General features: G+C 44.2%; 1 long non-coding RNA gene across 1 annotated transcript; it reads left to right on the plus strand.

Moving 5' to 3' along the window:
• The first annotated feature begins 6,819 nt into the window (after positions 1 to 6,819).
• On the plus strand, positions 6,820 to 13,195 carry LOC146763530 (uncharacterized). The gene is made up of 2 exons (XR_014952225.1): positions 6,820 to 10,821; positions 13,054 to 13,195. It is a non-coding gene; the product is annotated as an uncharacterized LOC146763530 (long non-coding RNA).
• Positions 13,196 to 13,499: the final 304 nt, after the last annotated feature.

The following is a 13,499-nucleotide window of genomic DNA, read 5'->3' on the forward strand; positions in this document are numbered from 1 at the left end:
AACAGCTGGGCAAATCCAAAGGTTTCTGTCAGGAATTGAGTCATTCAGGGCTTTCACAGAAGGAAAAGGAGCAGAAGAGGCAGCCTAGAAAGGGAGAAAGCTCAGTTTGCTATGAAGTTCAGCAGTGGAAGTGCCTTCATGAAACATTCATGCCCACTTTGAATATTATATAAGAACTGTTAGGGAATGATTCATGCCGTGTGTCATTTACTCACCAAGTGCACAGATTGTTTATAAATATGTTATAGTCTATCTTTGGAAATATAAACGACTGTAATTAAAGACTCCTGTTTTTAAGCCTGGTGAAGTCAGTTAACTGTGGATAATGGTTACTGAATGCTGTTTTAAAATACCATCTGAAAGATCTTTGCATATTCATGGCGTTGCTGCTTATACCTTGCTGTTGGGGACTGCAATTTGTTTTTTCAGATAGGGTGTTAGAGAAGGGATTTAGATCAAGGGTACAGCTGAAAATGCACACTAGCTGGAAATCTCCACTTCAATTTCTGTTGATTACAGTGGACCAAATCCTCAGTTGGTGTAAACCTGCTTACTTAGCTCTCTATATTGAAGAATTCATCCTGACCTTCCTGTTCCCATTTGGCTTTTGCTATTTAGTTGTGCATTCCAACAAATGAGCCCTACTGTTAAAGACATAGAGAAGTGCTTTTCTTCAGCTTCTGTTTTCAGCTGCACCTAGATTTGGCAATATTAGTTGTGAAAGCTGGGATCATCCAGGTATCTCTGCTTCAGACAGAGTTATTTTGAAAAGTCTAAACAAATTTACCAAGATTGCCTTTAGCAGAATGGAAAGAAAATTCACTGCTATTCATTTTTTCCAAGTGCGTCTGTTGGAAATTGGATTTGAAAGGTGATAGAGGGAGAGCACTTATCTTAGCAGAAGGCTCTGAACTTTGAACATCATCTTCAGTGCACAAGGCTTGGATCAAACTCATCTTCCTGAAGGATACACAGGCAGGACCATGGATAAAAGAGTCATCTTCTTCTTCCCTCAGTGAAGTCACATCTCTCCCTCTGGATGATACTCAGTGTTGTGTATTTCAGGGGACTCCTTATTGTCATTCGTGACAGTTCCCATGTCTTGGATCCAGTGGCAGAACCACAAGAGCACTAAAAATCTGTTTCAAGCCCTGATGGCTCAAATAAGAAGTGGTTAGAGCTGCCTGCAGCAGGTTTACTTTGGACTCCTCTTTTCTTTTTGGTTTATTTTGGTTCCTTAAAAAAAAGGAGAGGGAAATGTGAGAATACTCAAGCTTAAGTCTGGCTTTGAAATACAAAAATTGAACAGCAAACCAGGTAAATGGCAAAATTATGCTTGGCCTCTGATGAAAAATATAAGTTAGGAGAGCAATTCTCCAGATTTAGGCCAGGACAAGTGGGAATGTAAAACCCATACAGAAAAGGGGAGAGAGGACAAGTACTGCAAGGCCTGGCTGGTGAGCAGTGGTGGGCAGGGAGGCACGTTTCAGCTTTTTGCCCTGAGCCCGAGCTGCAGCATTGGAAGAGGAGTTTGCAGGAGGAAATTAAAGAGGTCAGTAATGTTTTCTGGCTTCCTCCCTGCCACAAGCCCAGCTACACTGGCAGCCACATCCAGGGGTGGAAATCCCTCAGAGGAACTTCTCTGCATCCCATTCCAACCGTCACGGTTTCCTGTGCTGGCCATCCCCTCTGGGCAGCTGAGGCCAAGGCTGTGTGCACAATGGCAATCAGTCAAAGAGAAGAGATTGCAATTTAATTTTGTTTCAACCTCTCACCCGAGCTGTTAACGCTTGGGAAAGGCTTTTAATAAAATGGGACAAGCGGTGATCTCATTTGCCGTAACTAACACTATCCTTACAGATGCACCATCTGATTCCAGGCACAGAAGAACAGAGGATTATTGGATTAATTCTAATCTCATAATTGATTCATTCTGGGTTTAGTCTGCTTGTAAAGCAAGATAAGATCTTAATATTGTGCATGCAGCACAACAACCACTTGCCTTTCAGAGCAGCCTCTAATTTCTGTGAGTGATTAGCTCATACCACATCCCCAGTTTGGCATAGACCCAAACTAGGGGGATATTTGGAGCAACATCCAGACTTCACAGCTGGCTCTTATCTAAAGAAGGGGCCTGGTTATTTTCATGGGCATTTACCATTCAAGCAATATTAAACTCTAGAGCAAGTATGAGTTTAATAGTTTATAAAAAAAAAAATGGAGAGATTGTCCCAATAGGGGTTACAACTGCATAGCTAATTTGACACAGGGAAAGTGGGAAAACAATGCAGTCAAAGATGTGATGGGGGACAAAATTCTTATATTCCCTATCAATTCCAGGCCTGGAGTTAGACCATGGGAACAGACACAGACACATTGATTGCTCTCAAGGTCGGGACCTGGACATGGTTAATGGTTATCTTGGTATTACTGATGATGTGGAAAATGTTTCTGGCTGCTCAGAGAAGCTCTGCTGTCAGTGTGCAGAGTCAGGGCATGGCCTCAGGGCATGTTGCTGTGAAGTGACTCCTGTCTCACTGTGCCACATCCACTATCCACCTGAGAACCTCTCATCTCACCAGCTCGACACATCTCAAGGGAAGGATGAGCAAGATCAGCTGTCAAAACCTGTTCCTGTAAGACGTTTCAATCGGTCTGACATCCATAGCACTCGTCCCTGTCTGTAGCCTCTTGTTCTTCTGTGTTTCCATTAAGATTTTAAGCCTTTAGAGAAAGGGAATACATATGTCAGTCTGTCTTTACAACACCCACCTAAAGCCTTCCTCAGAACTCAAATCTTTCCAGCCATGGGTTTCAGCCTCAGCGAGGGGAGAAGACTGAAGTTTGCTCAAGGCTAAGACCCAGGTAAGACGTGCAGAGGGGAACAGTGTCTGTGTGCAGTGAGAGGTTTGGGCCTTATCTTGGCAGGCAGTAAAATCTCAAGTTGCCCCTCCAGATGTGCTTGTTGTCATTGGCAGTGCCTTGTACCTCATTCATGGAGTGACAAGTCCTGAATCCTCCAGTTTGTATAGACATGGGAACTGACACAACCTTTTGCCTGGACCAGCAGTGACATCCCTGCCAGGAATAAAAGTTGAGAACTTGTGTAGGTGGTGCTGGTGGGAAGGGTGACTGGTGAGATAATCAGGTAAGGTAAAAACTCTACTCCTGTTAATTCTTCAGCACATCTGATCACCCAGACTCAGTACAGGATGTCATTTACTCTGTCACACTCATGTCCTCTCAAGCTTGATGTCTGAATTCATGAACTCAACCTCATCCTGAGCTTCTGCAGCAGGTCCTTGATTGCTGTTGCTGTGGGAGGACATTCGTGTAAAACAGCCAAGGGCTTTGCAGCAGCAAGAGGCAGCAACTGACACAGAGAATCTCAGTTTCAACAGGAGTCATAGAGAGACCCCCAGAAAGGACAAATAGTGCAAAAGGTTTGTGAATAAATGTAATACCAGGGTGACAATGATGCAGTTTTCATGTCTGCTGCCTGCTCCCAGGTCCTCTGCTCTGTTTCTCCAGAGCAGGGGTGATTTCTGCTTTTTATGGATCCTATACCTAGAAATTAAGTGGAAAGCACTATCCAACATACCAGCAGCAATCTCCCTCTTCCCAGCTTGCTGCAGAACCACACATCTGTGTGTTTTGTGTGAAGAAGTCTGGGCCTTGGAAAGATCAGGGACATGGAAGAAGACTGTGAAGAGCCTAAACCTGGGAGGAGGAGGAGGAAGGGAGAACACCCAAACCTGCACCAGTGGTCTGTGCTGTTGTTTCTCTCATGAGAAGAGCTTGGGAACTGGCCCTGGAGTCACCAGCCTGCCCAGGAGGCTGGGGGGACAGAACAGTGGAGAGACAAAAGGAGGGGCTTCCTTTGACCCATAGCTCCTGAATCCTCACTGCTAACAGGATCATGATACCTGAGAGCATCCAGAGCCCCTTCTTCCATCTCTCATTCTTATGAAATGTCATCTTCCACGAAACCCAACTGGGTTACACACATTCCTGTGAAAGAATCAGTGTGCCTGAGGTTTCATGGGCTAAGATGACCCCAAATGTCTGCTGTGGAATAAAGAAAATTATTTCAAACCTCCATCCACTTCCTGGCTGTGCCTGTACCCTTCCTTTGTCTCCTCTTCATCTTTGCCTGCATCCCTCCAAGCTGAATTACCTTTCACTGAATCATAAATTCCCTAGGTTGGAAGGGACCTTCAGGATTATCGAGTCCAACCCTTTTCTTAGCTGTCACTGGCACCAACTTTTTCACCCCCTGTTTTAATAAAATCACCCTGGCCCCTGCTCTCCTCCCTCAAATAGATTACTCCAGTATTTCAATTATTGTGCTGGTAATTAGAAATGTTGGTGAATGAATAGCAGCTTCATTTAAAGAGAGGCCAGAGGAATATCTTCTCCCCCAGACACATCCCCAAGAATTTTAATTGCTCCTGAAATGCTGCTCAAGGCCAGCAAGAGGACCATCAGATGCTGTGAGGTGGCTTTTGAAAAGATGGAGTGTGTGTAGCATGGGTGAGGACTGGGTGGCAGGAGATGTTATTTGTGCCTTTTTTTAAAATATCCACTGAAAAAGGAGAAATAGAAAGGGAAAGACTCTTCCCACACTCAACTTCTACACCATAAAAATAACACCTGAATTCAAGCAATGAGCTTTTTAAGGGCTTCATTGTGGATTTCACTTAATTTTTGACTGTAGGATTCATAAGCAGTAGTCAGGAAAGAATCTGGAACTGGAGAGGAGTGTTTAGTATAAAATAAGTGGCGTTAGAAGGCAAACACAATGTGTCTATCTCTCAGTAGTGCCAGCTGTAACAACCACATCAAGCCAGAGCACTCCCATGGGCATTGCAGCTCCCCTGTGGATCATCCCTCTACCTGGACACTCCAGCTGGAAATGGTGATGGTTTTAGAGGCTTTATCTTGTTAGAAACAAAATGTACATGAACCAGAGAGAGCTACCATCTTCCAAGGAATTTCAGTTTTCAGGGGATGATCTAAACCAAAAAGAAAGCCAATGAGGTCTTTTACAAAAAGATCTTTTGCTTTACTTTCAGTGTAACATTTCCCTAAAAGAGGTACTTTTAGGGAAGAGGACAATTGCTATAAACTTCAGAAGAATTGCAGACAGAATGGAACATTTCAAAGCTATAAAAATTAATTGTTATTATTTGACTTTAATATTACTCCAGCTGTGATTTGCTGTAGCAAACTTATGCAGGAGAGGTTGGCTGCAAATCACAATAATCCTTTTCACTGCTGAGAGTTCAGTGCAAAGTTTAAGTGGCATCTGCAGTGCTGATGTCCTGGACCAGAACAAGCTAATTATTTTTGCAATAGTCTTGTGCTGCTCTTGGTATTTTTGCAGCACAGCAATGCATCCTTAGTGCTGGGAAGGGCAATGGGGTTTGGTGTGTGTCCCTTTGTACTTCTCCTGCTCCAAGAGAGGAAGGACCTCGTTAGACAGGAGCAAGGGAGGAAAAAAATCACCTGATTTTAATAGAGATATACATTTTGGCCTCTAAGAAGACCCCAGTATTTTTCAGGCTGTCTCAGAGTAAATTCCTGGTCTCCATGAAGCTGTAGGAGCATTTTCAGGGACTGCAGGACAGGTAACAATGTGAAACTGAGAGGTTCAGCCTAAGAACCTCCCCATAGGAATTTGACACAACTGCATAGACATAATCCCACTGTGCTCCAGCAAGAGAAAATGAATCATTTTAATTTTTAAAGTGTTCATGGAAACAGATTCATCCCAGCCAGCATCCACACAGAATGGATCCATTAAAGACACTGCCTTCAAATGACTTTAACTCTTTGCCCAGCCCCAGATATGTCCTTAACACATCTGCGAAGTTTTGTTGCTGATGTCCTTTGATCAGGACAACTTTTATGAGTGTTTCTCCATGGAGTCTGAACATCAGCCAAGTAGCAAACACTAAGCATGTGTGACTGCAACGTTTCTTGCCATTTAGATGATGCTGCTTCAGGCACAGAGGCAAGAGCAAAGATAGGGAATGTGTCCCAGATGGCAAATATTGGCAGAAACCTTGCAACTTGGACAAAGATTATTGTCTTTTTGTTACTACCCATGCAGTGAATATAAAGGCCGTGGGCACAATACTAAGCCTTGATCTTACATGAACTTCTGAAGTAATTGAATACACAAATACATCCTAATTAAGTTTGGGTTGTCCTGTGATTACCTACAGCTCTCAGCTAACGTCAGTCCCTTCTGTTGGCAGTTTAGGTGCACATCAGAGAAGTAACAAAGCACAAGTGGTTTAGGGATAAGAGACATGATACTGCATGAGGTCATGTAGGAAATCAGTGCTCAAGCTTTGAGGATTCCCACGTGGGTGGACTTGTTGGGAAGAGCTATTTCTGGGAGGGTTTATATGCACTAACAAGAAATAAGATCTCTGCCATAGAAGCTCCATCTCCCACTTTACATGCAATGCACATGTGATTGTGTCCATCTCACCCAGTGACTGGAGATCCTTCAAGGTCCTCACAAATGTGTGGGGAAAAATGATTCAAAAGGTCCTCACAGCAAAATGAGTCACCAGACAGGCTTGGCTTCTGTTGATGCCTTATGAAGGCTGCCCTAGAACAGAGGCTAGATGGAGCTAAAGAATAAAACCAAGATTTATGAAAAGGATCTCCTCCATGGATCCACCTTGGGCAGCACCAGAGCCCAGCCAGGGCTGCACCCAAGATGAACCAAAATGGTCCCAAAATGCACGAGCGCTCCCGGGGTCCCACACCCCTACAAGTTCTGGTCCATTATTGGACCAGATTATTATTAACTCCATATTGGAGTTAATATTACTAGTTTTTTTTAATTATAGAGTCCATTATTTTTAACTCCATATTGGAGTTAATTGTCCAATTACAGCTTTAAGTTATGAAGCCCCATCCTGCTTGTTTTTCTCTTTCCAGCCCACGGTGTTTGTGCTCTTGGGGCTGAGATTTGGGTCATTTGTCCTTGGTCCCCAGCTGGAGAAGGAATTGTTTTGTCTCTCCTCTCTGTGAATAGAACTTACTATCCCATTATATGAAGCCCAGACCCACACACTAAAGCAGCACAGAATCTGAAAAATATAAAAGTTAAAATCTGAGGCATCACTGTTATAATTTCAAGGTGTTTGCATTTTCAGAGACAAAGGTCAGGGGTTTAAGGGCAAATGGGTTCATTTGCAGGTTACTCCAATCCCCCAGTGCAGTGAGGATGTTCCATTTCTGCCATGGATGGTGCAGCTGGGAAGGCAAATCCAAGGATTACCATGATGGCTTGTTATCCGGATAACCATCTTCAAGTCCCTTCTTGACGGGAATGCCCTGGGAAATTCACTTAGTCTCACATCCAGGGAGTTATTCCTCATCCAGCTCCTGTAGAAACAACGTGGAGTGCATGTAGGGATGTTTCTGTCTTGTCAGCAAAGACTTGGATGTCATTGTTGAGTGGAGTTTTAGACTTTGGAAGACATGGTCATAATTTAAAATGGCTAACCTTTGTGTAAATCAAAGATCAGACATGAAAAAAAAGGTGTTAGTGAACAGAGAGTGGCCAGGCAGAAGAATAATGGGAATTATTAAGGGAACCATGGCACAGTGTACTTCCTGAAACAGGCCAAATCTCAGAATATCCAAAATGCTTTCAGGATTTCCTATCAAATGTCTTTACTTTGTTGAGGAGAAACCCTGTTTGCCTTTAAGTGACATAATTGATCTGGTTTAGTGAGAACAATATAGCCAGACCTCATCAAAAATAGCAATTTAAGTCTTGAAATTAAGTGTCTTCCTAATTTTTAACTGTTTTGGTGGGACCTGTCCCCAAAACTTTTCCATTCCTCAGTTACTGAAGCTGTCAAAAAATACTGAATCATGAAAAAGCCATGTAAGAGAAAGTCCATGTTTCTGCTTTTTACATGTCTTCATATAAGCAGTTGTTAATATTTCTTCTATGGCACATCCTTCAGAGAGAAGAAAACAAAAGCTTTGTTTTATATGAGAAGGAAACTTTAGAGTTCTTTTATCCTTTCTGTTCATGATTTTAGTTACCCTTTTCTGAAGGCAGACTTCATGTGTGGGGTAGAAGACAGAATTCTGGGGAGTGTTTTGGGCTCTGTATTTAGTGATGCAAAATTGGAGTTGGCAGCTCCTGCCTAGCTGGGTAGTAACTGAAATCCTCTGATTCTTAGTGAAAAGTGTTTAGTGCATTGATCCAGTTTTCAGTGGACAAAAGTCATTACTTCTGAATTAAAGGCATCTCAGCTGCTCTATCTTCCAGTGGCCCAATGCTGAGAGTTTCCCTTAAGTGACTGTGGAAACTGATTTGTCACTGCCACAGCTGGGTCAGAGCAGCACTGAAATGTGGATCTCTGTAAGGTGAGCAGAGGGACTTGAAAGCCCCATTTAAAAAGCGTATTCCAAGCACAGTTATGGACTCAGATACAAATCAGTTACTTTGCAGTCTCAGAGAAAAGCATTTGTCTGAGCAACACAGTGTTCTCATAGCTGTGGGGAGCTTCAAATCCTCAACTCAAGCCCATTTGATAAATGCTTTCTGTGGCAATAATAAGATTTCTCACCTCAGAAATACCATCGTCGGTTAATCCTCACACATGTAGATATTAGATCTTTTTCTCCCAATTGAATGTAAGCTTTACAAGGAAGAAAAGCAAATTCATACCCACACGGCATCCAGCAAGAATCGCTGCATGAATTATTAAAAGCCAGCATTCAAACCCTTCCCTTTCTGGGAGTAAAGGGTTGCTAAGGTGTGCATTCCTCATAAAACCCAATTTGAAGTTGAAGAAAAGCTTATATCCATTTCAGCACTTATCTGTCTACCTCTTCATTATCCATCTGGTTAGGACTCTTTCAGGCTTTTGAACTCAAGGTTAAATTCAAAAACCTCTAGAGATAATAGGGTTGAGCAATCAGAGCCAAAAGAATTAAAACTACATCCTTAGTGATTTTCCTGTGAGTTTACACAGCTACTCAGAACCCAGCACTTAGTAATAGTTCAGCAAATTCAGAGATTCTAAGAATTAGCATTCCAAATTGTAAACAACAGAACAGACAAGCTGTTTCATTTGCCTTCACTTTTTGGACAAGTTTTGCTGGGATGTGTGTAGAGGTGGTCATGCAGAACATACAGTTCCTCTCTCTTTGCCATGTCACTGATCATTTGCAGGATGAGGAGAAAGGGATGGGTATTTTTGGGTGGTTTCAGCCATCCAGGTGTCTGCTGCCTGCTGTTGACTCTGCAGCAAGAAAACAGCAGGGAATGTCAAATTTGGTTGACATTTAACCCAAGAACCAACCACAGATTTCATTGTAAGGCCACAGAAATCAGTGAAAAAGTTCACCTTCACTTTCTGGATTTTAGATAAGCTACAGTTTTATTTATTTATTTATGTTGAATCCTCCTCCAGTCCAGGGCTGTGGTCTTTCACAGTCCCAGGCAGCATATGCACTCAAAAATATTGCACACCTGAGTCAAAAGTACCCTGGAGTCCTTTTCTTTTTGCCTTGAGTGGACTCTGGAACAACAACTTTGGGAGATGTGTCATTGCTGTAGCTCTGTCTATGACCAAAGACCATGTTGCTCCTGGGTTGAAGCTGTCATTTGTCAGGGATACCCAAGCAAGAAGGTCTGGCAGACACACAGAGCTTTGCTTTGGAGGCAGAATGAATGAAAAATGAGCCATTGAGTGTCTGGCTCGTGGCAAGCAAACACACACCACTTCATCCTTTGCATTGGTGTCAAAACAGCATCTCAGCTGCCAAGAATGGCACATTCAGGTTCCAAATGGCAGAAAACCTCTGCTGGCCACTGCGGTGGTGTGTTTTTCTTTCATTTGATATTTGTTTAATATCTGTTTCCCCCCCCCCCAATCCTCCCTTTCCCTGCCCCTTTCCCTAGAACCTTCCCTGTCATTCATTCTAGCCCCCTCCTCAGCTTCCAGATGTTAGTTCTGCCCTAAACTCCTCCCCTGCTATTCCCTCATTGGTTACTGTTCCTACACCCGTCCTCCTGAGTTCTGTATAAAACCTTTGCCCCCCCGCCCGCCGGGGTCTTGGGGCTCATGGAATAAAACCATCTCGTTCCCCCCCCAAGTCCCGTGTCGCCTTCGTCTGTCCCTGCGCGCCACGAACTGAAACTGCAGAGCTTGCGGGGGAAAGCGGCCGCCCGTTCTCTTCCCTCACCGCCCAGCACGGCTCGGGGTGCCGCGGCGAGGAGCGCATGCCGCGCCTCAACATATGGTAGCAGAGGATGGTTCCCTCCTTCGTCTTGTAAAAAAAACGGGCAAATTTGTGGGGGCGCCCGCCTCACAGAAGAAGAAGGAGGGAAGAGGAACATCTACGGCCGTAAAAGCTCTGCCTGATGCTATGAGGAGCTGAGCGCCGAGCGAAAAAGATTGAGGCTCCGGGACCTCTTTGTTCTCGCCATCTTCCCGCCCGGGAGCAGCCGCGCTGCACGGGCAGCCGGGCTGCAGAGCTTTTTGGCGGGCAGACTTACCCGAGGACACAGAGAGCGGTTTTGGCAGCGGCTCGGGGGAGCCTGAAGAAAGGCTGATTGAGAAGAGGTTCATTCCTCGGTCAGCATCTGCAGCGAGACCACCGGAGGCTGATAGTGGCCGAAACCAAGGCTTCGGGGACGAGTCTTGGTTTAACGGGAACACCCAGGCTTCCGGAAGGGCCAAAACCGGGAAGGAACATCCCCAGTTTTTAGCGCGACTTTTCCATCGAGTCGAGGAGAAGATTCAAGCCATCTCCGTCCGAGCCTGCAAGGTAAGGTAGGCTATACGGGGTGGGGATCGCCCCGACGGACGGCTGGGTCTGCCGCCTTTTTTTTCTCGCGTTTTAACCCCCGTCTGTGCCCAGACTGGGGCTGTAGCCGTGCATGTCCCTGGCAAGCGGGTGGGTTTTCTTTTTCTGGGAGAAGCTAGCACTGAGTGCTATCCTTCGCCTAGTCTTCTGTGGGGACCTAGATTAGATCGCTTTTTCTTCTCCTCGAAAAAGTTGTCTTCTCTATCCTCCCCTCCCCATTCTGGGCTGGACGGAGGGGGTAGAAAAGACACCAGTAGGGATCAGCTAAGAAGACGACACGTTAGCTATAGGAGAGTTGTTAAAAGGGGCCCTTTACACCCACGCATTGTGCCGACATCCAGCTGCGTCGGGCGGCCCCCCCCCCCCTCCTATAAATTTCCCCTTTTTGCTTCGGTGAAGCTCCCTATGCCCCCATCCCCTCGGACTTTCCTAAAACCCTTTCCTATCCTCCCTTGGGGATTGCTGTGGCCGAGCCGCCCCAAGTGCCCTGCCGGACACTGCTCAGGCCAAGTGCAGTGTATCTGGCACCCCTCCCAAGATGGCGCTGGCCACGCCGCTCGGGACCCGCTTTCCCGCCTTGACCCTTCTTTTCCGCCCCTGGTTTCCCGCCAGTCCCATTTCTCTCCCAATAGCCCTGCACCGTCCCTGCACGAGGCTAGTCCCTGTTGGGGGAGGCGGGTTTGGATATTCCCCAATCCTTCTTCTGGCTCTTCCTCCGGGGGGAAGGTCGGGAGGGATCTTCTTCTGAGGAAATGGAGCCGAAACCCGGGACTGAGGATCCGTCATTTTGTCTTCCCCCTGAAATGGCGGCGCCCCGGTCCACCCCTTACCGATACCCCCTGTTAATCATGGCAATCACTAATTAAGTGATTGTCTGATTCCCCTATCCTATTCCTTAATGTACCCTACCCAATATTCCTTTTTATTTAACTACAAATTCCTCTTTTTGCTTTTGATTATTTTTGAATAATCTATTTGTTGAGTTATATTTTATAGAAAGAAATATCATCCCAGTTAATTAATACTCAAGATATTAGGCCCACCTCTCAAACAGACATTCAAATTGAACAAACCACATCGCTATCCGCTGACTCTGCTTTAAAACAAGCGCCGTTATCCGCTGACTCTGCTTTAAAAATTTAAGAAGCTGAACATCACAAGCGCCGCGACGAAGCAAATTCTAAATCAGATAAAGTCACAAATCCTGCTGTGCTTTGTACCCTTAATTTGGACTTTGATTTAGGACAATTTTATATATTCCAGATGAAGTTTTTATATGTTTCATATGTTGTAATCACAATTAGTTTATCATTTTTTAATGTCTTTCAATTTATGTTTTTTTAATAATATGTAATGTTACAATTTGATTTTATATTAAGTTGTTTTGTTGTAATTATAATTAATTCAGTCTTTTCTAATATTTTTTAACTTAAAGGCTGTGTTTAACCATTATTGCTACAGGAATCACTCAGCTACTATATCGCTTCAGGCTTGCTGCATTGCTGCGAAATTTAAAAAATTTATTAGTTATATTTAGTTGATCTTTTATTATATTTAATTCCAATAATTCCATTTAACTATTTTATTCAAGTTAAATAGTTGTAATTTTAATCATTCTAATTAAATTTTTTAGTTTAATTTCTGTCAATTATTTCATTCTATTTCAATTATTTACATTATTTACATTATTTTAGATTGTTACTCAGAGCAGCAAAACAGCAAGTTTTGTGCAGTCTTGTGTCTAATTTAAGCTGTTACTACTCTTCCTGCCCTATAAATGCAATAATGTGTCTTTCATGTCCTTTAAGTAATTTACAATGTTATCATATGATTTTATATTATTTGCATGTTTTATTAATTTGCTTAAACCACAAAATTCTCCTTCTTTTTGTAAAGGAAAAGAGGGAGATGCGGTGGTGTGTTTTTCTTTCATTTGATATTTGTTTAATATCTGTTTCCCCCCCCCCCAATCCTCCCTTTCCCTGCCCCTTTCCCTAGAACCTTCCCTGTCATTCATTCTAGCCCCCTCCTCAGCTTCCAGATGTTAGTTCTGCCCTAAACTCCTCCCCTGCTATTCCCTCATTGGTTACTGTTCCTACACCCGTCCTCCTGAGTTCTGTATAAAACCTTTGCCCCCCCGCCCGCCGGGGTCTTGGGGCTCATGGAATAAAACCATCTCGTTCCCCCCCCAAGTCCCGTGTCGCCTTCGTCTGTCCCTGCGCGCCACGAACTGAAACTGCAGAGCTTGCGGGGGAAAGCGGCCGCCCGTTCTCTTCCCTCACCGCCCAGCACGGCTCGGGGTGCCGCGGCGAGGAGCGCATGCCGCGCCTCAACAGGCCACACTGCAAGACAGGAGTGCAAGGTCTCGGTATCTCCAGAAATACCGATGTACACTCATGCACTGAGAAAAGGTCTTACCCAAATTAGCTGGGGAAAACATCAATAAAAATTATATCCAGAGTTTTAAATTCATCTAGAGATGGAACCCGCTTTCACTTCCCAGCCCTCTCCACCACATGCTGTGCTCCTACTTTTTTTAGTCTACTTCCATTCTCACTCTTTCCTCAAATTAGGACCCTTTCTACCTACCAGCCCTCCTCATCCCAAACATTTAGCCTTATTTTCCCTAAAAACAAGTC

This window comes from Lonchura striata, chromosome 1A, assembly GCF_050655825.1.
Source record: "Lonchura striata isolate lonStrDom1 chromosome 1A, ASM5065582v1, whole genome shotgun sequence".
NCBI classification, from domain to species: Eukaryota; Metazoa; Chordata; class Aves; order Passeriformes; family Estrildidae; genus Lonchura; species Lonchura striata.